The sequence below is a fragment of the Camelus dromedarius genome, chromosome 5 (genome assembly GCF_036321535.1).
Source record: "Camelus dromedarius isolate mCamDro1 chromosome 5, mCamDro1.pat, whole genome shotgun sequence".
NCBI classification, from domain to species: domain Eukaryota; kingdom Metazoa; phylum Chordata; class Mammalia; order Artiodactyla; family Camelidae; genus Camelus; species Camelus dromedarius.
In genome coordinates, this window is record NC_087440.1 from 39,797,149 (window position 1) to 39,821,857 (window position 24,709).

Consider the following 24,709-nt stretch of genomic DNA (forward strand, 5'->3'; position numbering starts at 1 on the left):
TCCCACACTTGTAGACCAGCTTAAGGAAGCAGTCTGGGGCCACCGAGCACTGTGAAATGCCCTGATTCCTGCAGGAATAAAACCAGCCACCCCACTGCCTTTACACTGTGCTCTAACCCCTTGAAGGATAACAAACAAGCCTAAGAGCAGTGCAGCAGCTGTTCTCTGGGGTGTCAAAGAGAGACTGGAGGGATGTGAGGAGCCATGTCCACTAGGAAGGTGTCTTGTCACTCAGTGCTTCCTGTCACCTCATTGCCCTGACCTCTCTGATCCATCAGACTCAGTGTACTCACTTACCCAAGGGTTCAGTAGCCTTCCACATGGGAAAAAGACCCCATCTGGAAGAAGGAAGGAAAGGAGGAAAGGAGGAAGGAAGGAAGGAAGGAAGATGGTAGGTAGGTAGGGAGGGAGGGAGGGAGTGAGGAGGAGAGGGAGAGAGGAGAAGGAAAAAAAGTCTTGAGCCATTCACACAACTTTGATTTCTAATCAAGCTGCTTCTTAGCAGCACATTTCACCTGAGCCCTGGGGAAAGAGCTAAACCACAAAGGTCTTGGGACCTTGGAAACCAGCCTTTATCTGACTGAACCCCGCACCATCCACAGAAGGAGCTTCAGAAACCCAGAAAATGATACAACCAGGGCCCTTCGATTATAGAAGATTGTATCCCCTGTATACTACGCCACCTCAAATAAAAAGCAGCTGAGGGCTGAGGCTGGCGCTTACTGAATTGGAGGCCCCAGAGCAAGCCCAGACCCTGACTCCAAATTCTCTTTCCCAACCGACTTGATTTCAACTTTGACTTGCCAATCAAGCTGCAGCTTGTTCCACTCAAGTCCCCAGCTCTGTTTCTCCGAGCATAACCACTGCCTGTCTTCATCTCGCTTTGTGGGGTCACGTCCCATCGCTAAGCCACAGATCTCTCGTGAGCCCTTGTCTTTAACCCTCTCACTCTGCACCCTCTCTCCAACTGCATGTAGCCATTCCAGCCACTCCCAGCTGCCAAAATCCAAACTCTTTTGAGGATAGTCACGCTCCATCTGCCTGCCTTTCTCACGTTCTAAAACATATCTACATAAACACAACTCATTCAAATCGATCACTAAAATAGAGTATACCTGTTTTGCATTGCAGCTTACCTTTCTTTTTCCACCCTACTCTCCCACCTCAATTAGACTTCCGCAAATACATCCTTCTGAGTGAGTTTTTGAATGGTGATGGGACAAATGACAGAGAAAAGACGACACTAAAAATTAAGAGAAACAGTTTAGAGATAAATTGTGAAGAGCTGATGGACCATCTCTGGTTTCTATTTAGTTGAGTGAGGTAGAGAGGACTACTAGATATTGCCTCTTGGTCCTCAGCTTCTATCGCTACCTTTTTCTACACTCCCCTCTGGATCGTAGGGACTGGAAGGCTTAAAACTATATTTTCCCAACTCCCTTTCTGCTAGAGTTCTAGATGAAATTTTGCTTCTGCTGATAAAACGCCAACAAAAGTGGAGGCATTCTCTCTGGGGGCAGTGGTGACTAGTAAGCTTGCTCCCCAAAACATGAGCTTTTGTAGTGGCCACATTCCATGGTACCCTGTCTGATGACCAGCCTTGTGGGTACTGGGCAGCTGTCATGCTGGCAGCATTTTCCTGATCTCTGAGTTAACAGTAGACAGTAGATGGAAGAGACAAAGAAGGCACTGGATTCAGTAAGATGGACTGAGCCGCATGCCCTTGGCTGGAAGAGCTCCAGCTTCTTACCCCAACATCCTCTCTCCTCAGAAACAGGGTCCACATGATTGAGACACTATTCCTTATACATGAACTTTAAAGTGAGTGACTGCTGTTCACAAATCAATCAATGAACCCATCATATTAATAAACTAATATTATTAAATTTATATATTATTTTAATGCTAATTAAAATAAATTAATAAATAAAGAGGAAAAGTCACATGCTTGTATCAACTGATGCAGAAAAAGCATTTGGTCAAAACTCAACACCCAATCATGACAGAAACTCTCAGAAAACTAGGATAGCAGGAAACATTCTCAATTTGATAAAGAACATCTACAAAAAAAAAACCTACAGCTAAGATTATATTTAATTCTAAAAGACTGGATGCTTTTCCCCTAAGATCAGGTAAAAGGTAAGTATGTTTGCTCTCACCACTACTATTCAGCCATGATCTAGCCAGCTCAATAAGGCAAGAAAAGGAAATAAAAAGCATATGGATAAGAAAGGTAGAACTAAAACTGCCCTATTTGCAGATGTCATTACGGTCTACAAAGAAATCCAAGGAATCTTTAAAAAAAAATTCCTTGAACAAATAAGTGCATTCAGCAAATTCACTGCTAACAAGATCAACATACAAAAATCAATCATAGCAATGGAAAAATTAATTGTATTTCTATATCCTAACAGTGAAAATGTGGGAACAAATTAAAAATACAATACGATTTATTGTCACTCAAAAAATACAGCAGTGGAGTGACTGCTGTTCACAGGTCTCTCAGCTACTAGAGAGCCCTGTTCTGAGATAAGACACCTCTCCACCCTGACTCTAGTAAAGAGGTCAGGAAATCTTGAGTAAGGTTGGAGGTATTAATTTCGGGCAGTTAATTACATTCTTTCAGCATCCATCTCCCTGAAGTTTTCACTGGGCAAATCCTTCAGGAGGACATCCCCATTAGCTATTCATTTTTCTTTCGCACTGACGGGAGAATGAAGCGACTGTTGGCGGTGTCACACAACTCGTCGAAATTCACCCCTGGGTGAAGTGATCCTCAAATAATTACCAAATGTAGTTCAGGTAACTGAATTAGTGAATTACCTTGGCTCCTTTGAGATGAAAGACTCTTTAGGAATGTGAAATACTTCAGCTCTTTGTTATTAATAACCTGAACAATGAGAGAACCCAAAGTAGTATTCAATATGCTCCAGGAATGGGATGACTAGAATTAAAGAATGCAATTGATTTTCATTTTCCATACTTTTCATTTTCTATCCTTTTCATCTCAATAGTCAGGACTGAATATGACAAGTCATCAAATCCCCTCTGATGGTAATAAGGCATCAACTCTCGAGCCTGCTCTTAAAAATTTAGCCGAAGTGTAGCAAGGACATAGTTCTCTTCCTTTCTGTAATTTATTACCGTTTCCTCTCACCCATCCTATTACACTACTCTACAGGTGAAAATCTCCTACCTTGCTTGCTTTTCTCCTGTCTTAGTCTAATTTTCCAAAATTAAGAGTCTCAACTGCTCTTCCACCCTTCAAACATTTACTCCCATCAGTGGTGCCCACCAGAGAAATGTAGGATGCCCTAGGCTTAGTGCTCTGCCCTCGACACAAAGAAGACAGAAGCCTAGAGGTGAATCCCTGGCAGACAGCTTGACCTGGGGCAGGAGGAGTGGGAAGCGGTGGGGAGGGGTTGAGGGATGGTAAATCAAGCCCCCGCCTAACTGAGGTTGGTAGAGGGCTGAGGATGTTGATGGAGATGCTAGATGCTCTACTCGTGCTGGATATGGGTGTGCTGCATTTACTGAACTTAATTTAGTTACTCATTTTTAGATTTCATTTTTTTAAAGAATTGAGTTTTCTATTTTTCTCTCTTTCCAAATAACTTTTTAAGTGTAATTTATTTTGGAATGGGAATAGATAATACATTCATATAGTTCCTAATTCAAAAAACATTCAGTTATATACAGTGAAGTCTCCCTCCCACCTCCATGATCTTGCCACCTAGTTCCCCCTCCAGAGGCATCAGCATCGTTGACCTAATTTTCCTTGCAGAAATGTACAGGCAAATTTGTATAAGACATCCCTTCACCATTTTTTATTTACACAAATAACTCACTCTTCTGTTCTGTACCTTGCTTTTCCCATATATCTTAGAGATCATTCCATACCAGTATACAAAGACCTCTTCAATCTTTTTAATGAAGAATATTAATGTATCTTCATCTGTCCAACCACTCCCCCATTGATGATCATTTCCATTAGTTCCAATTTCTTGATACTACAAATGGTACTGCAGTGATTAACCTATCATTCCCACATATAGAAGTATGTATGTTTGTAATTTAACAGAATTGCCATAGAATTATTATATGAATTGCTAATAGAATTATTATAAATAATTCCTGTAAATAGAATTGCTGAATCAAAGATTATGTATTTGTAATTCTGATGGATATTGCCAAATTGCCATTCCATGTCACCTGACACAACATCCTTTGCCCATCTTTCTATAGCATTATTGGTCTTTTTCTTATTGATTGTAAGGCAATGAGTTACAAATATATTTCCTAATTTGTCCATTGACTTTTGACTGAGCTATGATTGTTTTTGCATGGAGACATTTTAAAAAATACAGCTGAATTTTTCAGTATTTTATTTTATGACTGCTGTAATTTGTGTTACAATTTTTAAAGGTTTTCTTCAGTCATAAATTACAGTAAGAAAATATTTTCTGATTTTTTAAATCTTTTTATGGTTTCATATTGTTATATTTAAAATTTGTAACCCATCTGAAATTTATTTGGTAAGATGTGAAGTATGGCTCCAACTTTAATTATTTATTCATTGCTATAGCTAACTACCCTGTTGTCCAAACATCACTGATAAAACTCCAGCGTTCCCTGGTGATTTGAAATAAGACCTTTACCACGTGCTAAATCCCTATATGTACTGGGGCTACTTCTGGATTTTCTGTTCTGTTTCATCTCTCTGTTCATGTGCCAGTGACACCATGGTTTGATCTTTTAAAATATAACTAAAAGTAATCGTCCTTCAATTTTTAAAACTTATTTATATCTCTCCTTAAGGCAACTTTTCCTTTGGGTCAGTGATCCATGGAAACAAGGTTTCCTGTCTGTGTCTTACAACTTTGTTTACTTTCCCTGAGATAGCTTATGACCAGATTTTTCTTAATCTTCCAGGAAAAGAAATGTAGCCTCTACCATCTGAGTGGCATAGTCAAATGAATGAAATAGCCTCAGCTTCTGAGATGACCATAGGAATACCATATTTTACATTTCCAAATTATCAGGGTCACGAGGAACAGGCTTTTTTTTTTTTTTATCTCTATGGCCACTGCTTTAAAATAAAGTTGTATATTTAATGAATATTTACTATATGGCAAGTTGTTTCAGTTAAGATGCTTTTGGCTTCAAGTCATAGAAACAGATTCAAACAGCCTTTCACAATAAGGAAATGCATTCACTGTGATAACCAGTTCTCAATGGGCAGGAGGTTGGACAGGCAGTTACCACAGCCCGGCCATGTCATTACAGATCCAGGCTCTTACCGTTTTTCTGTTCTGCCATCCTCAGTCATTGGCTTCATTCTCAGGCTGATGGCAAGATGGCTTCAGCATTTCCAGATATCCTCTCCAGACATGACAGCACCCTGAGAAAGAAGAGACAGCATCTCTTCCTGTTCTCCTTCTTAGGAGCAAGGAAACGTTCCCCAGAAGTCTCCCATGTTATGAATGGCCAGAACTGGGTGACATGCCCATTCCCAAATCAATCACTGACAACAGGGATGTGATTACCTTGAGGCCAATCAGACCCACCCCTGGGCTGGGCAAGGGTGAGTTCCCTCCAAGGCACATGGCTGCTTGGAAGAGGGTGGACACTGGCACAAAATCTGGATTCTGGTAGAACAGAAGTGGGGAACGGATGCTGATAATGAGTATGCCCTCGCCCCTCTCTCTTTCTCTCTCCTGACTGTCTGGTTTCCTTTGCCAGGCATGCAACAATATCCCCCTTCACACACACTTCGTGTTCGGTAATGTATTAACTGCAAACTCATTTATTCAATAAACATTTATTGAACTCATACTATATATCCAATACTGTGTGAGGAACTGAGGACTAGAAGGACAGACAGGGGTCCTGATCTCAGCGATTTAATTGGAGAGGCAGAAAATTAAGGAACCCCATAGTAGAGATCAGTGCTATGGGAGTTCTAAAGAATGAGTAACTTAACAGAACATCACGGTAAAAACAAACAGAATATTTCAGCTAAGCTTTGAAAGATAAGTGGTAATCAAGAAAGAAGGAGATTCAGGCAGGGAAAGTAGTTAGTACCAAGGACCAGGAAGGGCATCAGCCTGGCATGCTCAGGTTACTGTTAAGTGTTCTGTATGTCTGCCTATTGCGTGAACAGGGTGATGTGGCGCTCTTTTACCCAAAAGAGTGAAGACACATGGAGGGAGGCTGCGGGCCAGGCTGCACTGCTTAAGAGACAGCGTCAGTGGATACCATCCCTAAGAAGTGCTGGCAGAGGTTAAAGCTAATTGCAGCATTCAAACACAAACAGCAGATTATTAATCAACTTCCTGAGGTGACAGACCACTTCCCAGAGACCCCTAAAACTTTCTTTCACTTCACATCAAGTTTCTTGCAAAAGATGCCAATCCTAACCATCTTCTCACCTCCATTCATTCCTTAACCCCAACTTATTGATGTTAACAGTATGGTGGTGGTTCCTGCTAAGGTCACCAGTGGCGTCAACAGCTGCAAGACATAAATAGAATTAAACCACCACCAATAACAACAGGAAAACCTTCCACACCTCCCTTCCTATCACATAAACTATTTACAGTTCACAAATTACACTGATTGATACATTTAGAGACCCCCACGCATTGCAAGTACGATTTCTTGCTCCCACTTCAATATGAAATTAAAATTTAAAATAAGCCTAAATGAACATTTTTTCCACAAGGACTTCACTTTTTGACAGATCATATTCTTTCCAAAAGAGAAAAATCTCTCTTTCTCTGAACCCCTGCTGGTTGCTTATTTAAGCACATGTATAGTCCACCAGCTGAGTAATCCAGCAATAAACACATTCACACCTTGTTTGTAGTAATTTAAGTGGTGTCCCCCCCAAAGATATATCCACTCAACCTCAGAATGTGATCTTACTTGGAATAAGGGCCTTTGAATTTGCAATTAAGGTAAAGATCTCTAGATGAGATCATCCTGGATTAGGGTAGGCCCTAAATCCAATGATGAGTATCCTCATAAGAGACAGAAATAGAATTACAGAGACACGTGAGAACATTATATGACATTGGAGGCAGAGACTGGAGCAAGGCATCTACAAGCCAAGGGGTGCCACGAATTATTGACAGCCACCGAAGACAGGAGAGAAGCATGGAAGAGGTTCTCCCTCAGAGCCTTGAGAAAGAACCAACCCTGCTGACAATTTGATTTGAGACTTCTGGCCTCCAGAACTATGAGAGAATACATTTGTAATGTTTTAAGTCACCCTGTTGTAGTAATGTGTTACGGCAGTCTTAGGCAACTAATACGTTGTTCGGTGACATTTTGAATTAAAATGGAACTTTCAGTTGTAAGAAAAAGAAACTCACTCCAGTTAGCTCAGGAAGAGAGGAACTTCTTGTAAAGAACTGCCGTCTCACAGGACACAAAAACAAGGAATTAGGCCTCCTGCTTTTGGAGCTGGAAACCAGGGCTGGGAAGGGAAGTGACTCTCCATCTCTCAAAGGCCCCTAATGAGCTCTGTCATGTTGCTCCCTCTGTGAGTCATCCCACCCTCCTCTCCCATCCTCTCTCCTGGCTGGCCTCCTCTCCTTCGCACACTCTCTGGGTATGTGTGGCTCATCAACATGACTTAAGACCCAAGTCTTCATAAACTTCAAGTTTGTTCTCCACATCCAACTGACTGTCTTTCAACATCCCAATTACAAGTTTTCAGGTGAGAAACTGGATTGGCTCAGCTTGGAGTTACCCAAGGGCCAGACCCCTGGCCAGCTGTAAGGACCCCGTCTCTGGCCCAGTCAGAGCACATGAGAGGTGGAGTCCTGCGGCCTGAGCGCTGCTCCTTCCAGGCTCTGGGCAGAACTCCCCCTGCAGAGACCACATCTTTCTGCCTCCCTTGCTAGACTGTGAACCCCTTGAAGGCAAGGTCTGTGTCTAGGACGTGGTAGATAGTCAAGATAAGTTTGTTAAATACAAAGGAGTTAGTTGAGCTTTATTGAATTGTATCTATTCAGTAGACCAAGAAAAAGGTAAACGTTTATACTGCTTGCTCTTTCTTTCTTGACAAAGTGGTCATTTTAAAGCTGACTTCCTTCCCTTAGCTCATTCCAGGAAACAGCAAAGAGGCTATCTCTGCACGTTTGGTAACATGGCACTCACAAACCCACACAAGCCCGCCGCGGTCCCTGACCAGTGTATCTAAGGTAAACAGTGCCCTGATCTCTTCCTCTCTCTATTGGTGTCCAAACCCCCTCATCTTTTGGCTGGTGCTGTGATCCTTCTTGACAGAGAGCTCACGCAAAGCTTTGCCTTTTTTTCCTTTTCTTTTCTTCCCTTTAAAGAGAAAAAAAAGATTCTTTTTTCCAGAGATCTTATTTTGACAAAAAAACAATCTGATGGAATATTCTTTCAGATGCCTTCTTAGCTTTTTAGAAACTTTTACTTTTGCTACAGCTGGTATGTTGAGACCCTTTCCGCATAGCCTCTCCCTTGAATCCAACCTTCCCTGAGGACACAGTGCCATGCCAGGGCCTGATGGAGATCAGAAACATAAAAGGACCAGAAGATGACACAACTTCAGTCACCTCAGAGCTCACCAAGGGTAGGGTACCCAGCCGGGTCCAGGCAGAGAGGGCCAAAGAATCATCAGGGCCATGTCTGCCTGAGATTCGCAAACCAAAAGGGTCAGGGACCTGGAAACCACACTTCTCAGTCTGGTGGGGAGAAGATGATCATTATTGTGCTAATCAGACAGACTTAACCACGGCAGGAGAGGAGAGAGGATAATTCCGAAAACTACTCTCTTTCTTTCAAATTAAGTAGCCCTCCTGGCTCATGTGAAAGCCACCCCACACACACACCAAGTTGTCATTAAAGCTGCCCCAAGGGAGAAATATTGGAAAGGGAGCATGTGTAGGGACCTCTTTAAACCCTGCAAAGCATGGACATCATAATTTCTTCTGTGAAGAATTAGAAGTATGGAAACCTAAGTAAAATAATTTCTGTCCCCAGACTAGAGCCATTTCTAAATTTAAACATCAATCACCTCTTCTCTTCCATGTATGTACCAGCAAGAAGCGGCCATGGGTGCTGTCAAAGGGCTGTGTAAATGGTAGACCCCACATACCAGGCATTACTGCAACCCATATTCATGCTTGCAGTCATACTCATACACACACACACACGGCATATACACACACACACACGGCATATACACACACAATGCCTGCACTTGCCCAGAGAGATGAATGGCCCAATGGCCCAAAAACCAGTACCCAGTTTCATGTTGGCTGTATTTCCAGAAAGCCAAAGCTAAGGGAGGCTGAGGTCCCCTGAGTGGGGACAAGTGATAACTGCCAGGGTCCCCATCAGGTACCCAATAACTGGGAAGGAGTGGACCTTATAAATGAATTGGGCCACTGGTCAGTTTGACCAGCATTAGGACAGAGTCAAAACATCGCATCTGGAGTCTTGGACATTGACAGAAAGGCCAGAGGCAGCCTACATCAAACATGGGACCTCTCCTCCCTAGAAAATTAACCCTTCCACCCCACCTAACCCTTTCCCAATTCTCCCCTTGTAACCAAGCAGGACCCTGTGGGGCTTTCCTGGGACAGACCTCTCCCCCATATTCTCTGCTGTAGCTCCTCTCTGAAGTAACCAGATAATAGTGTCTCAGGCATATTTCTTGAGTTTTTCAGATGCTAAAACCACCACCAAAGGGAAGAAATTAACTACTTGATGATCATGAGCATGTGGCCCCCAGACCTTCTGGCTCCTAGAGGTTGATAGTATTGACCACCCTGCTACCTCAGCATCAACCAATGAGAGAATTGTGCACGAGCTGATCATGTACCCTGCGACCTCCCTCCCTCACCCGGCTTTTAAACATGCTTGCTGAAACCCTTCCAGGAGTTTGGGGTTTTCTTGGGCATAAGCCACCTCGTCTTTCTTACTCCGCCCTGTAATAAACCTCTTTCTGTTCCAAACTGTGACATTTCAGTTTGTTTGCCTCACTGTGCATCGGGCACATGCACTTGCCTTCAGTAACACCCTCACCCTGGTGAAAGCTCCCAGCCGGCCCAGGCAGTGTCCCACCCACTCAAGCTCATTTCCCATGCATTCACTCACTCACATCTTCAACAAATATTAACAGGCACCTACTGTGTGCCAGCCTTGTGCCAGGATCTGGAGAGACAAGGATGCCAGACACAGCCTGCATGCTAGCCTGCCTGGGGCCAGGGTAGGAGCTGTCCCTCTGCTCCTCCTGTTACAGCCTTGCTCCACAGCAGGCCCTCTCTTCAGAGAACCATGGCACCCCTATTTCTTCTTTCTGAGGCCTCACCCTCATGCAAGAACAGTGGCTCAGACAATCTCTTGTCTTTTCACTTGCATCATAGGATTTTCTTTCAAGCAGCAGCAGCCCTACCTTCCAAGAAGCATTTCCTTTGTACACACAGATGGGGAAAGACACGGTGGAGAAGGGAGTTTTGCCAGGGAGTGAAAAAGCACCCTGGGCCAATCCTCAAAGTGCTATTGCAATTGCCAATTTAAAATCAAGATGCAACTTGTTTAGCTAAAATTTAGGTAATTTCTAGCACTCCCACCGTGGCTCTTCTCCCCCTGCAAACTCGCAGCTCCTCAGCTGGTCTGTGCCTCTGTCCCAGTCACATATGAGGGAGCTGTATTTTGTCTTGGTCTTAAACGCACTGGAAATTTTCTTTCTCTAATTCTGCATGTTTCGGTCATTTTCAGACAGCTCTGTGGGCACCCTCTGGTGGCTGACTGAAAATTTTACCTATAAAATTGCGGTTGAACAGGGATGGCTTTATTTAGCATCCACCTATGGTTGGATGTTGGACATTGCAAGTTTATTTGCTGTACTTTGTACCCCCTCTTTCGTCACACGATACATGAGATTGAGCCTGCAACCATGGCTCTGTCTCCTCAGCAGAACTGGTACCTTGTAGAAAGGGCAGAGCTAAGACTCAGGGCCTGACTTGTGGGGGTAGTTTTTTCAGGATGAGGAGGACCGGGGAAGCCCTTCCGTGGGCTCTGAGCGGACTCACCCCTGAAGGAGAACTCGCCACATCCCCAGAGCAGGCCAGGCTCCCTGGATAGCTTTCTTCCCAGAATTCCTGCTGGTACAAGGGGCAGCCATTCCGGGGAATCATCCTGGTCCACGGGGAAGCGCACTGACGTGAGGGAGGAAAGAAAATTCTCCTCCTGAGGATGACCCCAAGCCCTCAAAGAATAACTGCTGATCTGATGAGAGTAACTGTTCTGTCAATAAATGCCTCCATCTGATTTTTCTTAGCTTTCGCCAAGAATTTTTATTAGTCTCAGGATAAGCCCCAAATTCAGTACATTTTGCAAAAAGAGGCCCAGAAGGTTAAGTACTCATCTGCCTTCACCCAGCCTGTTGGCGCAGGCCAAGACTGGAGTTTTCTCTGCCCCCGCCCCGTGATGCTCTGGAATATTTGCCTGCAGTTGCTGCGGTCTCAGCTACAGCCGCCCCGCGCTCTACCCGAGCAAGCCACGCTCGAACAGAGAAATCGTGACGAGACCTCTGAAGGGCCAGATCTTAAGGAAGGGTCCATCTGAGGCACAGGGGAGGCAGTATCACCAGTGGGTTCCAGAAGCTAGAAATGGAACCAGGGTGCTCAGATCCCAGACTCTGCAGTCTTAGGCCCAAGCCCTATCATCTACCTGCAAACAAAGAGGCGTTGTCTACCCAGAGCAGCCTTTTTTTTATTGCTACCATTTTTCATTTGCTTTCTTTCACAACCAGGTCCCAGGACAGAAGGGAAGCCCAGCTCCCAGTGAGATCCGTCACCCTACGCAGGCGGTGGCAGACCCATTCTGCTCCGCTGGGTCTCAGAGCACCCTGGGATGGGGAGAGATGTCTTCGATGGGCAGCCCAGAAGCTAGACGTAGGGGAAACGGAGTCTGTCAGGCTCCCCCGCAGTCCGGTGCCCAGTGACGCAGCAATATTATCCCGCATGCGCAGTACCCCTGTATTATTATGTAATGGTGACTTGCACTGCGCAAGCGCAATGGTCAGCCCACTAGCTCACAGTTGGCTAGATGCCCACCTCCGTATATAAGGTAGTCGGGGTTTTACAATGTGGCAGCCATGGAAGCCTGGGTACTCTGCTCCGCAATAAAGGCATGTCAGAGATACCTGCGGCTCCCGGAAGGGTTTTTTGGTCTACCCGAATCCGTGAACCTGCCAGGCCTCGAGCACCTTGAGCACCTCGAGCATCTGCAATACAGATGTGACTGGATCAGAGCAAACAAAAAACAAAAAAACAGTGTGACCACACCTGTTGGAACAGACAGTTCAACTACGCATATAGCCACCAACCCCGAGGCAGGGCTGACCGGGGAGCTCTTGGGTTTCTCCCTCTTGCCTGTGCCGACAGCAGAACGCAAATACTACTGGGGGATTACTATGTACCAAACATGAGAGATGCAGCGGGCATCCTGCTCATCACAGCTAAGGGTGAGCAGGCGCAGTGCCGCCACCGCCCACGCTAAACCCTTTACACAGATGAACTCGTTAGTCCTCATGACAACCAAATGAAGGCAGGAGTGCTAGTCCCCGTAAGAGGACCCTGAGACAGAGAAAGAACTTGCCCCACATCATGCATATATCATCGGCGGTGGAGTCAAAATTCAAATCCTGGCCATCTGGCTTCAGAGCTTGTGTTCTTAAACCACTTTGTCCTGTGGTCTCCTCCAGTACGTGCTAAGAGCTCATTTATCCTTCACAAAAGCTGCACCACATGTGTACTAGCATCCCCACTTAACTGTTGGGAAGACAGAGTCACAGAGGAGTGGAATAAGACTATACAGCTAGCAAAAGGCAGAGGCAGAATCTGAATCCAGGTAGCCAGACTCCTGAATTCCAGCTCTAATCATCAGGCTCAACCACCTCCCTTTAAGGCAGGGCAGTTTTCTAAAGCTTCCACTACGTTTTGCAAAATTCCTGCTGGACATTGGCAATCACCACTCTGGCTTTTTGGCTGGCCCCAAAGCCCAGAGGGTGCGTCCTGCCCTCCCAGAGGCCAACCTGAAGGGGCTCCTGGCTGGTTGCACACTGCTCCAGGGGCCCCCTCCAGGAGCTAGTGGGTTCACTGCCAGTGGCCTCTGACTAGCAAGGAAACACCAGTCTTGAGTCTGCCTGGGTCTCCTGGGTTTGTCTACCTGGGGCTTCCCACCTTGTAGCCAGATTATTCCAATTTCCCTGGAAGCCCAAATGTTTACTTTATGGGACAGAAAGGCAGAGCCAGTTCCTACACTGGGTATCTGGTTTCCCTGGCTCCTCTCAGACAGCCACTCAGGAAATTGGGGAGGGTAGCTCAACCACAGCTCTGAGGGGCCAACATTCGTCGGGGTTACCGCATTTTACATCTGTATTAACGTTGATTAAATGTCGATTAAATCAAACATTGACCTATGTGATTGAGAAATGTCTCAGGCCGATTTTTCTCCTTTCTAGCTTATTGATCACATACCTGGCTACCTCCCCAAATTGATTCTGGCCTTTGTCTTTTAAGGTTTGTATTCGCTGAGTTGGGTGGTTGAGTTTTATCCAACGGGATCAACATCATGACACCAACTTTAAACTGCCTGGTGCCTGTGCTGGGTGTCTTCCATTTGTCCTTCCAGATCTCCCTTCACACTTCTCCAGCCTGCTCTGGGTCCCAGGGGGCTGACCTATAAGGACACATCAGCAGTTTCCTTGTCCTCTGGCTTTCTTTGGCTCCAACCAGTGAAAGTCACTGGCAGTAAATAAGTAGGCAGGAGGAGAGAGAAGCTGGGGGTTTGCCCCCCTGGCTCACTTCCTGCCAGGCTACGATGGGTTATCTGTATCCCTCTACGGAGGCCACAACTCATGTATTCCAGTAACTATTGGTGGTTATAAACTGTCCCCAACACTTAATAGTTAAAACAACAACAAGCGTTTATTTTACTGGTGAACCTGTAATTTGGGCAGGGCTTGATGAGGCAACTCATCTCTGTTCCATGCAGCATAAGCTGGGGCAGCTTGACTAGGGCTAGAGAATCCACTTCCAAGATGGCGGGCAAGTTGGTGCTGGTTATTGTCTGGGTGAGTGTGGTCAGGGCTGTTAGCAGAGGCCTCAGTTCTTCAGGTGGGCCTCTACTTGGGGCTATTAGACTTCCTTTCAGCAAGCTGTCTGTGTTCCAAGAGCAAGTGTCCAAGGGAGAGGAAATGGAAGCTACCAGTCTCTTAAGCCCTGGGCCTAGAAACAGGTACAACATCACTTCTGCCATGCTCCGTTGGTCAAAGCAATGATTCAAGGGGAAAGAACACAGACCCCCACTGTTGATAAATGGAGTATCGAAGAATTTTAGACTATCTTTAATGCACTACATTTTACAAGCGCCTCTCCTACAGCTACCCCTCCAGGTTCCAATAACTGCTCTCTCCCCTTGCTCCATCAGGCTAGGGGTGGAGCAGCTAGCTCCCTGTTAGTGCTGGTCCCAAAGTTCTATATTATCCCAGGTTTGATTTCCCTAAACCCTGATCACACATATGTCATAGTCTCTTTATCAAACTTCCCCTCAAAATATCCAGTTGGAATGTACCCCGGTGTTTGCTGGGATGCTAACATTTCTCTGCCAAGTTCCTACTCGCCCCCACAGGAAATTCCATGAGACCACCCTCCTCAAGCCCTTTCCTCCCAGCTCCCACCAGCCCCCAATCCCCTTTCAGCCTTACCTAGAGCTTTCCTTCTGGCCCTCGGAAGACCTCTGCTTGTTCATTAACAGCAGTAACTTATCAAAGTAATTCATGCTTCCAGAGTGCTCCTGGCTTCACGCCCACCTCACCCAGGAAGATGTTTATACTGTTATAGGGTTTCTCAAGAGTCAAATCTTCATCCAAAGAGAAACCCATAAAGATAGAAATGTGTGACCCTCCAATTAAGTTAATAAAGGGGTACTTTTGGTCAAGCTAGCCTTTCAGATCCCCTCAGACCACACAGGCAACCCCCAAATCTTCCTGCTCTCAGCTTCCCCTAGACATGTGCCTTGACCTTGGGTCCCCACGCAGAGCTTGAAGATCTATTTTCCTTTCTTTGGCTTGTCCCTGATGACTCTCATGCTTTCAGTGTGGAAACTGGAACTGATAAATTCAGGGCCAGGGCAAAAGGGCATACTTACTGCCCTAAAGCCTCATTTCATTCAAAGACAGATGTATTTCCAGCAAGTGGGAAGGAACAAAGGTTGCATTTCTCTGACACTGCAAAAGATAGCATTTTCTGGAGTCCTATCTGGAACTCTGATAATTACGGTATCTGTCACGTACTTAATCATCAGAGCCGAGAAAGGCAGCACTAAACTACTTCTGAAGCACCTTCTTGTCTTCTATTACTTCTAGAATCTCTTTTCATTAATTAATTCATTAAAGAAATATTTTTTTGCACACTTGCTGTATGTGGCAGGCAATGGATGAAACACTGGGAACTATGAGCAAAACAGACTAAAAGATACATGACTCGAAGAACTGCAAAAATAAATGTGAGATAACGCATTGTGATACCAATTTCCTTGTGATACAAGGATGTATTATAGGGAGATTATGGTAATCATCGAGGGCAGGGATAGGGATCCATCACCCTTAAGTCCCACTGATGCTCCCTCCCTCTACCAAGCTCAACTCTGCCCTGGGATAACATGAACAGCTAAAATGAACATGTTGGCCCTGCTGCTCATAGCCCTGAGCTGCTGAGTGCTCGGGATTTCCACCTACAGCAGCCCTGTCAGCTCCCCAGTCTAACTCACCCACCTTTTGAGATATCAGGAGCCCTGGGTACCACTCCCGACGGTGGGGCTGTGGAATGGGTCTTGGTAGGAGGCTTCTTCTAAAGCACAGTGAACCTTGTTTCACGGTGGCATAGCCAGGTCTTCCATGATGCCTACCTGTTGCTCTGCCAAGCTGCTCAAGGACTCTCTACCAGACAGTCTCTACTTAGGACATCCCAGGATGCCTCAAAGGCACTGATACCAGAGATGTCAGTGGTGTTATCTGGCTTGGCTCTTTGTCCAGGTGTTTTTATACCTTCCTGGAGTTCATGTGCTACAGGAGTCTATGGAAGTCTTTCTACCATGTCTCTGGCTATTAACTATCCAGACATTTAGTTGCTTCTCTTCTCATAGCTAATGATGGGGGAAATGACACATTCAGGCAGTACCCACAGGTCTCTGGTCCCCACGTTCAGTCTGTCTTCTAAGGAGAGTCAAGAGCTGGTGGACAGCTCCTGGGGATTCTGTGTCCTCCAGACACTGCCCATGTTACCAGAGCAGACACCCCACCAAGCTCTGCCCTTCCCTGCTCCTCCCTGCCTGTGCACGTAGAACGTGCCTGCCTCGCAACTGCAGCCCACATGTTCAGAGGAATGTTCCCATTGGAGGATGCTAGTCTGATGAGACAACAAACAGTAGCTGAGAGAAACATGAGTCAATTGCATTTAAATGCTGGTGCTGCCACTTACTAGCTACATGCATCTGGGCACCATCTTAGACCGCCTCAGTTTCTTCATCTGCCAAAAACTCAGATCATCATTTCCACCTTCAAAGAATAAGGAAGATAAGAGGATCCCAAGCACCATGCTGGGAACCCAGAAGGTGCTTGACAAACGGAACGTCCCCTCCTGTTCTGACAAGTCTACTTTGGCTGAAGACCGTCCCATCAAGTGTATACTTGGCCATCTGCTCCAAGACGAAAGCAAAGGGTAGATCAGGAAACACACACTTGATGTGCTGAAACAGAACACTCCTCCCTGGAGAGAGCGCCTACATCGTGAACACTTTGGAGGCAGAGAAGTCAGATCCCCAAAGAGCACTGTGGTGGGGGCTGAGTTATCATTTCCCAGGCAGTGGAGGTTCGGGGTAGGCGAGGGGAAGGTCTGCCAGAGATTCCTGAGAGATTCCTTCAATCGTCGGGCAGCAAGTGTGGATATGGGAGAGATTTCGGACAGAGTCGGCCCACCACCCTAAAATGCTGCCTTGACCTTGACTTAGGCCAGCCAGTCCATGCCCGCCCCCAGCCTGTGAGGAAGAGGAGGAGGTGACACTAACAGGGACTCCACACTCTCCTAGAAAGAGCGAGCTGGTGCCTCCCAACCAAGTGGAGCAGGATGTGTGAAAGGGTTTGACATTACCAACAATGACGACAAACAGACCTTGATCATCCATTTAAGCTGAGTCCGGGTGTAAGAGCCTCCCTCTGCCTGGCTCGGAATAAGGCTGTGAGCGGGAACATTCACAGGGCTCAGCGCAGCTGGGCCCGCCCCCAGAGCCGCTGCATAAATGCATGTGGTGCTGCAGGCCCAAAGGACAGGACTGCTCTCCTTGGGTGACCTTGCTGGCAGCGGCGGCTTTGTCAGCGCCTGGACTTTCATCATATTCAAAAGAGTCTACATTTGAAAGGACTTAAGCTGAAGGAAGCAGGGAAAAAAGGAGTCAGGGAAGGCCTTTTGGGGTAGCATGAGCCTTCAACCGCATTGTCACCCTGGGGCCTGAGTGGGTAGGACACAAAGAGGGCTTTCTTTCTCACACAGGCTTTTCCAAAAGCAAGGGCTTCCCCTAAGCATCGTGGTCACCGTCACCACCGTTGAGCGCTGCCCGTGTGCCCAGAACTCGACAGAGCACTTCACCCCTGCCGTGGGATTGAATCCTCACAACCACGCCATGAGACAAGTATAGCTCTGTTTTGCAAACCAGGAAACAGAAGCTCAGAGGTGACGAATCACCAGCCCTGGGTCATTATTGTTAATAAGTGGTAAGGCTGTGATTCTTAGAATTAGAGTCCCTGCAGGATAACGGCTTCCAAGTTAGAGACTCTGAAGATGAGAAGGGATTTTCTTTTTTAATGGAGGTACTGGGGATTGAACCCAGGACCTCGTGCATGCTAAACATTTCCTCTACCACTGAGCTATACCCACCCCCGCAAGAAGGGATCTTGAAGGCACCCCAGTCACTCACTCTAGGCTTCCTTGTCTCCTGTTCCTCATGGGCAGGAAGAATGGCTCCCTGGCCCTCAGTGTAACATCATCTCTTCCCCATGCTCTTCCCCAGGTGGCACACACAGTAAACTGTGCCCGGGAGGATTCAGATACTGCCTTCTTATCCCATCTTCTTGTTTAGGAAGGTCAGAGCCAGAGCCAGCTTCACAGGCCTGTGACCTGTGAGTCACACAGGGCCCCTTGCTTAGAAGGGTCCCATGCTGGATTTACTGCTTTGCTATCGCTGCCTTGAAATTCTTAATAAAATTTTTAACAAGAGACCCTGCGTTTTCATTCTGCAGTGAGCCCCACAAATTACAGAGCTGATCATAGACAGAGCTTTAGGGTGAGGGCAGGGAGAAGCAGCCTGTCAAACTGTATTCAGTGTCTCTTGCTGCAGCCTCTTCTCATAAGAAATTGGCTGCCTGGTTAGAACACCGAGCGTGATGAAGCCCCAAGGGCATGGATGCACCCCGTTCCAACAAGTGCAGATGAAACTGTGACTGGAAATGTGTCAGTACGGGAGAAGTTCCCTGGTAAATGTGTTTTTTCAAAAACTGAACTGTATCGTATCTGGTACCAACTGTTAACACTGGCCATTATCTCTCCCAGGTTTTACTTGATTTCATAAAAACCACAAAGAACTTGCCACCCTTTCCTCATCACTGCTGAGCTCAGGGATGTCAAGTGTACAATCCTAGCAATTATCACAATTTTGTACAGATTTTCACAGCAATACAGAGAGTCATCATGAAGAAAAGGAGCATTGTTTGTGGTCCAACTATGGGGAGCATGTCAGAACAGGATGGCGAGGCCTGATGTCAAAAACCCTTGTGTTGATCGTACCCTGTGCTTCCGGACGTGCTTTCAGGGTGTTCGGGAGCCAGACGGCTGCATAAAGAGACAAGAAGCCTGAATCGTTTTCCTAGGACTGTGATCACCTGAAACAGCATTTGCTTTCATCCAAAGACAAAAGGGAAAACACAAGTAGAGGACCTGCGTTTGCAGAGAAAGAGGCTCCTTCAAATCTTGAGCCCATGGCACTTAAAAATATGTAGGCAATACGGGCCCAGGTAGATGTGAAGAACTAAAGTAAATCAAAATTAAGCAGGGCTTCCACGTGTTTTTAAAAAGAAGAGCAACCATTTTGACATATAGGTCTGTTATCTCTTCCCTACACACACATACAATTTTATCTGTTTAACTTAAAGACCAGAGACTTTTCTCCTCTAGGTTTGGTGATGGAATCCCTGACACTAGTGATATTTATTCCAAGGTACCACTCGTTCATTCCCTCATTCATTCATTTACAAGGTCAGGTCAAAACACATGGGTCCCCTGAATAGGCTAACAGTTCAGCATCCCTTCCAGCAATATGCTTTTATTATTTCTTCAGCGTCTATTTAGTGGAGGTGGGGGAAGCTGATTTGCTATTAATAAAAAATGAAAATGTCTTTGCTTATAACCCACATGTCAACTGTCTTCTCATCCTCTTCTCTGAGTATTCTCAAAGTAAAGCTCCACTTGCAGAAGAGCATTGGTGAGCAATGTAATTTGCTGACGCATTTGAAATGGTCATATAGGAAGGCAGTCACATTGCACAGCAGACAGTATTTTGCTTGAAAAATCCCCATCCCATATGTGGAGGACATCAATGTATGTTCCAGGTAGACAAAAGAAAAATGTGTTTAAAATAAACCTGCTCCTTTATCCTCACCTTTTTACTGTTATTCTTGCCCCTACTCATCTTCTTGTATTCAAAGAATCTTCCACAGGTGAGTGGAATGAGTGGATCCTGGGTTAATCCAGCCAGTGTGACTCAGAAGCAGAACAAACGCCGCCAACTCTACCAGTGCCTGGTAGCGAGCAAAGATTGGCAGTCCTAGGCTGCTGACCGAGCCTGTACTCCCCCTCCTGTCCAGCACACCTCCTCCCCACGTACACAGACATGCTCACACAGTCTTCACAAAAACCCACCTCCCCAATGGCCCACACTCACCAGGAAAGCCAGACTCTGACACAGTCTCTTAGTGTAACTCACAGGGGATGCTGCCCATCTTGGAGTTGCCTGGACCTCCTCCATCAGGGCTCCCGGCCCACTTTGAAATTGCTCCTATAAACTAGATGGATGATCCTCTCTGATAGGTTTCCCCTATCTGGAATCTCTCTAGTAGAAGTCCTCCCAGAAAAGACCATGAATTCTGGACAGAAGATGGAGAGCTAGAACTCATCTGGGACTCTCTGAGCACAGGGAGAAAAGCCCCCAGGTGCCTGCAGGGGTGGGGCAGAGAAGAGAGGGACATATACGAAGCTAAGGGAGAAGCCTCCTGCTAACACGCCCATGGCAAGGAAGCGGCAGGAGCTGCTAGAGTTACTACTGTTCCCTCCTCCTCTCCAACCCAGAACTCCCCCGAAGGCCCTCCTAGCACACGCAGCTGTGGGGAGTGACAGCTTCTTGCTCCAATTTATTTCTTGCACAATATCCTCTCCTCTCCATAGAGGTTACTCCTTAAGCAGTTTTTTTTTTAATTGAAGTATAGTCAGTTTACAGCGTTGTGTTAATTTCTGGTGTACAGCATAGTGATTCAGTTTTATGTATATGTATATATGAAATATGAATATACATTTAATATGAATATTTCATGTATATGAAATATATATACACATATATATATTCCTTTTCATATCCCTTTTCATTATAGGCTATTACAAGGTATTGAATATAGTTCCCTGTGCTCTACAGTAGGACCCTGTTGTTTTCCATGAAGCAATTTTGATTGGGAGCCAACAGTGATGACTAAAAAAATCACTAACCAAGCCTCATAAGGAAGCCACATTATGAGAACATTGAAGTATCTTCAGAATGAGACCCACAAAGTCCTCTCCCTTAAGTCATCATCTGTATTGAATGGGTGTGACTCTCGGACTTTAAATGATTTTAATATGCCCTTCAAGTCACTTTCCTCTCTGCCGAAGTCCTCTACTGAACCATCCCTGTCTGTCTTGGGTACCACCATTGCTGATGCCCCTGAACAGTACCCACTCTCCCCATCCTCACATCCTAGCTGGAGGAACAGGAAATACAGTAAAACAGCCACCACAACAAACACAAACAAGGTCAAGGGTGCAAATGTCCAAAGACTGTTGTGGAAAGAAAGTGCTGGAGGAACCAGGAGGGGAGACAGAGCTTTGACCAGAGGCAAGCAGAATAGGAGTGGCATTAGAAGTAGAGGTTAGAGACAAGGATTGTGAGACAAAAGGCAGTTCTACTCAGGTGAAAGGGAATTCCTCAGTCCACACTAATCCGTCCATTCAAGACACTGGTGTGCTGATAAATGTTTCACAATTAGCTCTGATTTGGAGACTTTGCCAATTTCCATATGTCAACAACTCCCTCTGTGGATCATTTCATGCTACTATTGCAGGAAGGCAGGTTCTTGTCTTGTACAGGAAAGAATTCAAGATCCAGCCATAGTAAAGTGAAAGTAAATTTATTCAAGGAGATACTCCATAGACAGAATGTGGGCTGTCTCAGAAGGCAAGAGAGGCGGCCCCAAGGTGTGGGGGTGGTTACTTTTTCTGGGCTGGGTAATTTCATATGCTAACTGGTGGGAGGATTATTCCAATCATTTGGGAGAAGGGGCGAAGATATCCAGGAATTGGGCCCCTGCCCACATTTTGGCCTTTCAGGGTCAGCCTGGAACTATCATGGCACCTGTGTGTGTCATTCAACATGATAATGTATTACAAGGAAACTGTACTGAGGCTCAAGGTCTACTGGAAGTTGAATCTTCTGCCAACTTGGGCCTACTTGGTTCTAACCAGTTTAGGTCTTATCCTGAATTGCTGTCGTTCTTTTAATGGTTGTGCCCTGCCCACTTCTCTTCTGTCTCATTATCAACCTATGACTGAACACAGAGTTCGAAAGACATGCACAAGATACTTAGTACTATATATAAAATAGATAAACAACAAGATTCTATTGTATAGCACAGGGAACTATATTCAATAAGTTGTAACAGTTTACATTGGAAAAGAATATGAAAAGGAATATATATATGTATAACTGAACCACTATGCTGTATACCAGAAACTAACACAACATTGTAAACCAACAAAAGATAAAAAGTAATTTTAAAAATTAAAAAAAAAGAAAGACATGCACAAAATTGACTCTCCCCAAGCACCCACAAGCTGGCTCAAGCACACCCCTAGGGCAAGATCTCTGATACCTATTGCTTAAATTTAATCCCCTGTTGCCTCCATACATAGAATAGGGAACTTGGTCTGTTTTTAGCACTGCAACTCCCTGAATACTGTTTGCAATTCTCTGGTCCGCCTCTAGTCTTAGCATTCCCTACTGCAAAGGGAAAATCATCTTTTCAGCCTCTGCTCAGCCTTCTGGGCTCAAGGGAATGTGCACCAGCCCAGTCTACACTGTTATCACCATTGCTGATCCTCCTGGCATCACCTCCTCAACTTCTCTTGGGTCACACACTGTACTCATTCATAGGGTTAAAATGGTGATCTTGAGCCTCTAGCCTCATAATCTGTACTAATGTAACCTCCAGAAGGGAAAATACCTCAAGATCTCTGAACTCAAAGCTACTTTTGTGCTGCATAGAGAAATTGGAAACATCAGAAAGTGACAGTTAGGGCTCCTGGGCAGACTTCTTATAGGAAGCTTGGCTTTCCCTGGGGGCCCTTCCAGAATGACCCCGCTTCCCTTTCATAGCCACTCTACAGAGAGGACTCTCCTATACGGGTCAGGCCATAGCAACACATCACCACGGCAAGTAGAATGGTGGGAGGTGACTGGCTGCGAGTGAAAGGGGGCTTGTGGGGAGGCAGGAGAGGCAGTGTCTAGTCTAAAGTCCTGTACAAAGGATTTTTCTTCCATGCTGTAAGTGTGTCAGAAGCAGAGCAGTTTCAAGTGCAAGGGAACATTTTCCAAGTTCTCCTCCACCCTCTCTTTCAGCTAGAGATAAATGCAGGTTTTCTCGGAGAAGATAAGCCAGAAATAAGAAGTGAAGACACAAAACCATGTCCTGAAAAATGAATGTAAATATATATATGAAGGTTTTTTCTTTTACATCTAAATACTATTGCTAGTTCTTTTTAAGACCTTGGTTATGGAACAACTGGAAGGAAATACACTAGGTAGCTGTTCTGAGACAGTCAGTAAGTCCATTTATAATGTCTTGAAGCTATATAACCATTCTCTCTCTTGGCCTCTACCCTTTGCTTTTCAAATGAATTGAGCTAAATTCATTATGAGCAATTTTACTGCATCATACTCCCTCTTGCTAAACACCTGACTGATTTCATTGTTTTCATGAACCTAAAAACCTAACCGACAGAGGGATGTGTGTTCCCTTCAAGCTGAACATCCATCCCACCGGAGGGCTCACTGAGTACACACTACCATTCCAAAGACCCTGGTTATTGATCCTGATATTGCACAATTTTCCAATAAAGATCTTAATCACACAGACATACAGTAGCACAAGTACTGAAAGTCTTCCTGAATATTCACCGGGTAAGAGCTGCAGGTGGCTTCTTTGACTCGAAAAGCCTACAGGCAATCGCACACTGTGTTGGGAAGGGGAAGAGATTTCCACTGGGAGAGCTTATCATTCCTTAGATGTTTTTGTTTATTTTCTCACTTATAAAATTATCACCTCCTCTCAAGAATTCCTCCAAATATGTCTACTGTCTGAAGGGATTGATTTTTTTTCTTTTACTGCAGCCTTCAAGATAGTACATACATGACTTTTTAAAACTCACTTTGATAAGGCAGAGAACTCTCTTTTGTCTCAGGAGAAATGTGAGGGCTCACCGATTTCTTTTACGCTTCTCTTTTTCATAACCACACAGAAACCCCACTCTGCAATATTCTCAACACTCTCCTAGGAAGCACAGCTTAGGACAAGAGAGAACCTAATACGGAACACACCTTGTACCTGACATTATAACCCTTTTCTTCTTGCAGCGAAATCTTAAGATTTCAGAGTCAGATAAGTTTATCTGAAGCAGTCTTTACAATTTACTTAGCTTCATTTTTGCTGTCAGCAAAATGGCAAGAAACATTTCTGCTCCTACTCCACAATGAAGAAGGAATAGATAGCTTGGCTTCCCTGGAGAAAGTGGCATTTCAAAGAGCACAGGGTAAGTGCTGGTGAAGATGGAGGAAAAGCTTCCAAAATAACTTACAATCCAGGAGCCCAAGTTGGGCCAAAGTCTGTAACAGAATCCCAGAGACAACTCCATTCACTTACACTCCAAGATAAGACCTCCATCTTCCTTTCTTAATTTCCTAAGGTGCTTAGGACATTTTTATAACCAATATATGTGGTTAACTAACTAAATGAAAGATGAACAGTCAGCTTGATCAGTGTCTTATCTTTGACTAACATGTGTATAATACTTATTCCTTCAAAAACTGAAATGGAAAGACTGATAATTCTTGCTTTGAATCATAAAACATCCAAATAAATGAAAGTGTCTTTTAGTTATCATTAGTATCATTTTGTTATCATATCTCAATTTTATCCCATTTAGCAACTTTCTAAGGTATGAAGTAGAGTGATAGTCTTACAGACATCTCCTGAAACCCAAGACATTATCTCATCCCATATTTCACTTTTTGAAATTCCTTTAACACTCTT

The 24,709-nt window shown here is 45.0% G+C and overlaps 1 long non-coding RNA gene across 1 annotated transcript in view; it reads right to left on the reverse strand.

Moving 5' to 3' along the window:
* The window catches only part of LOC116153516 (uncharacterized), a 374,055-nt gene that overhangs the window by 110,388 nt on the left and 238,958 nt on the right, over positions 1 to 24,709 (reverse strand). The window contains exon 8 of the long non-coding RNA XR_010380933.1: positions 5,301 to 5,401. This is a non-coding gene — a long non-coding RNA (uncharacterized LOC116153516). The remainder of the gene's footprint in view (positions 1 to 5,300; positions 5,402 to 24,709) is intronic.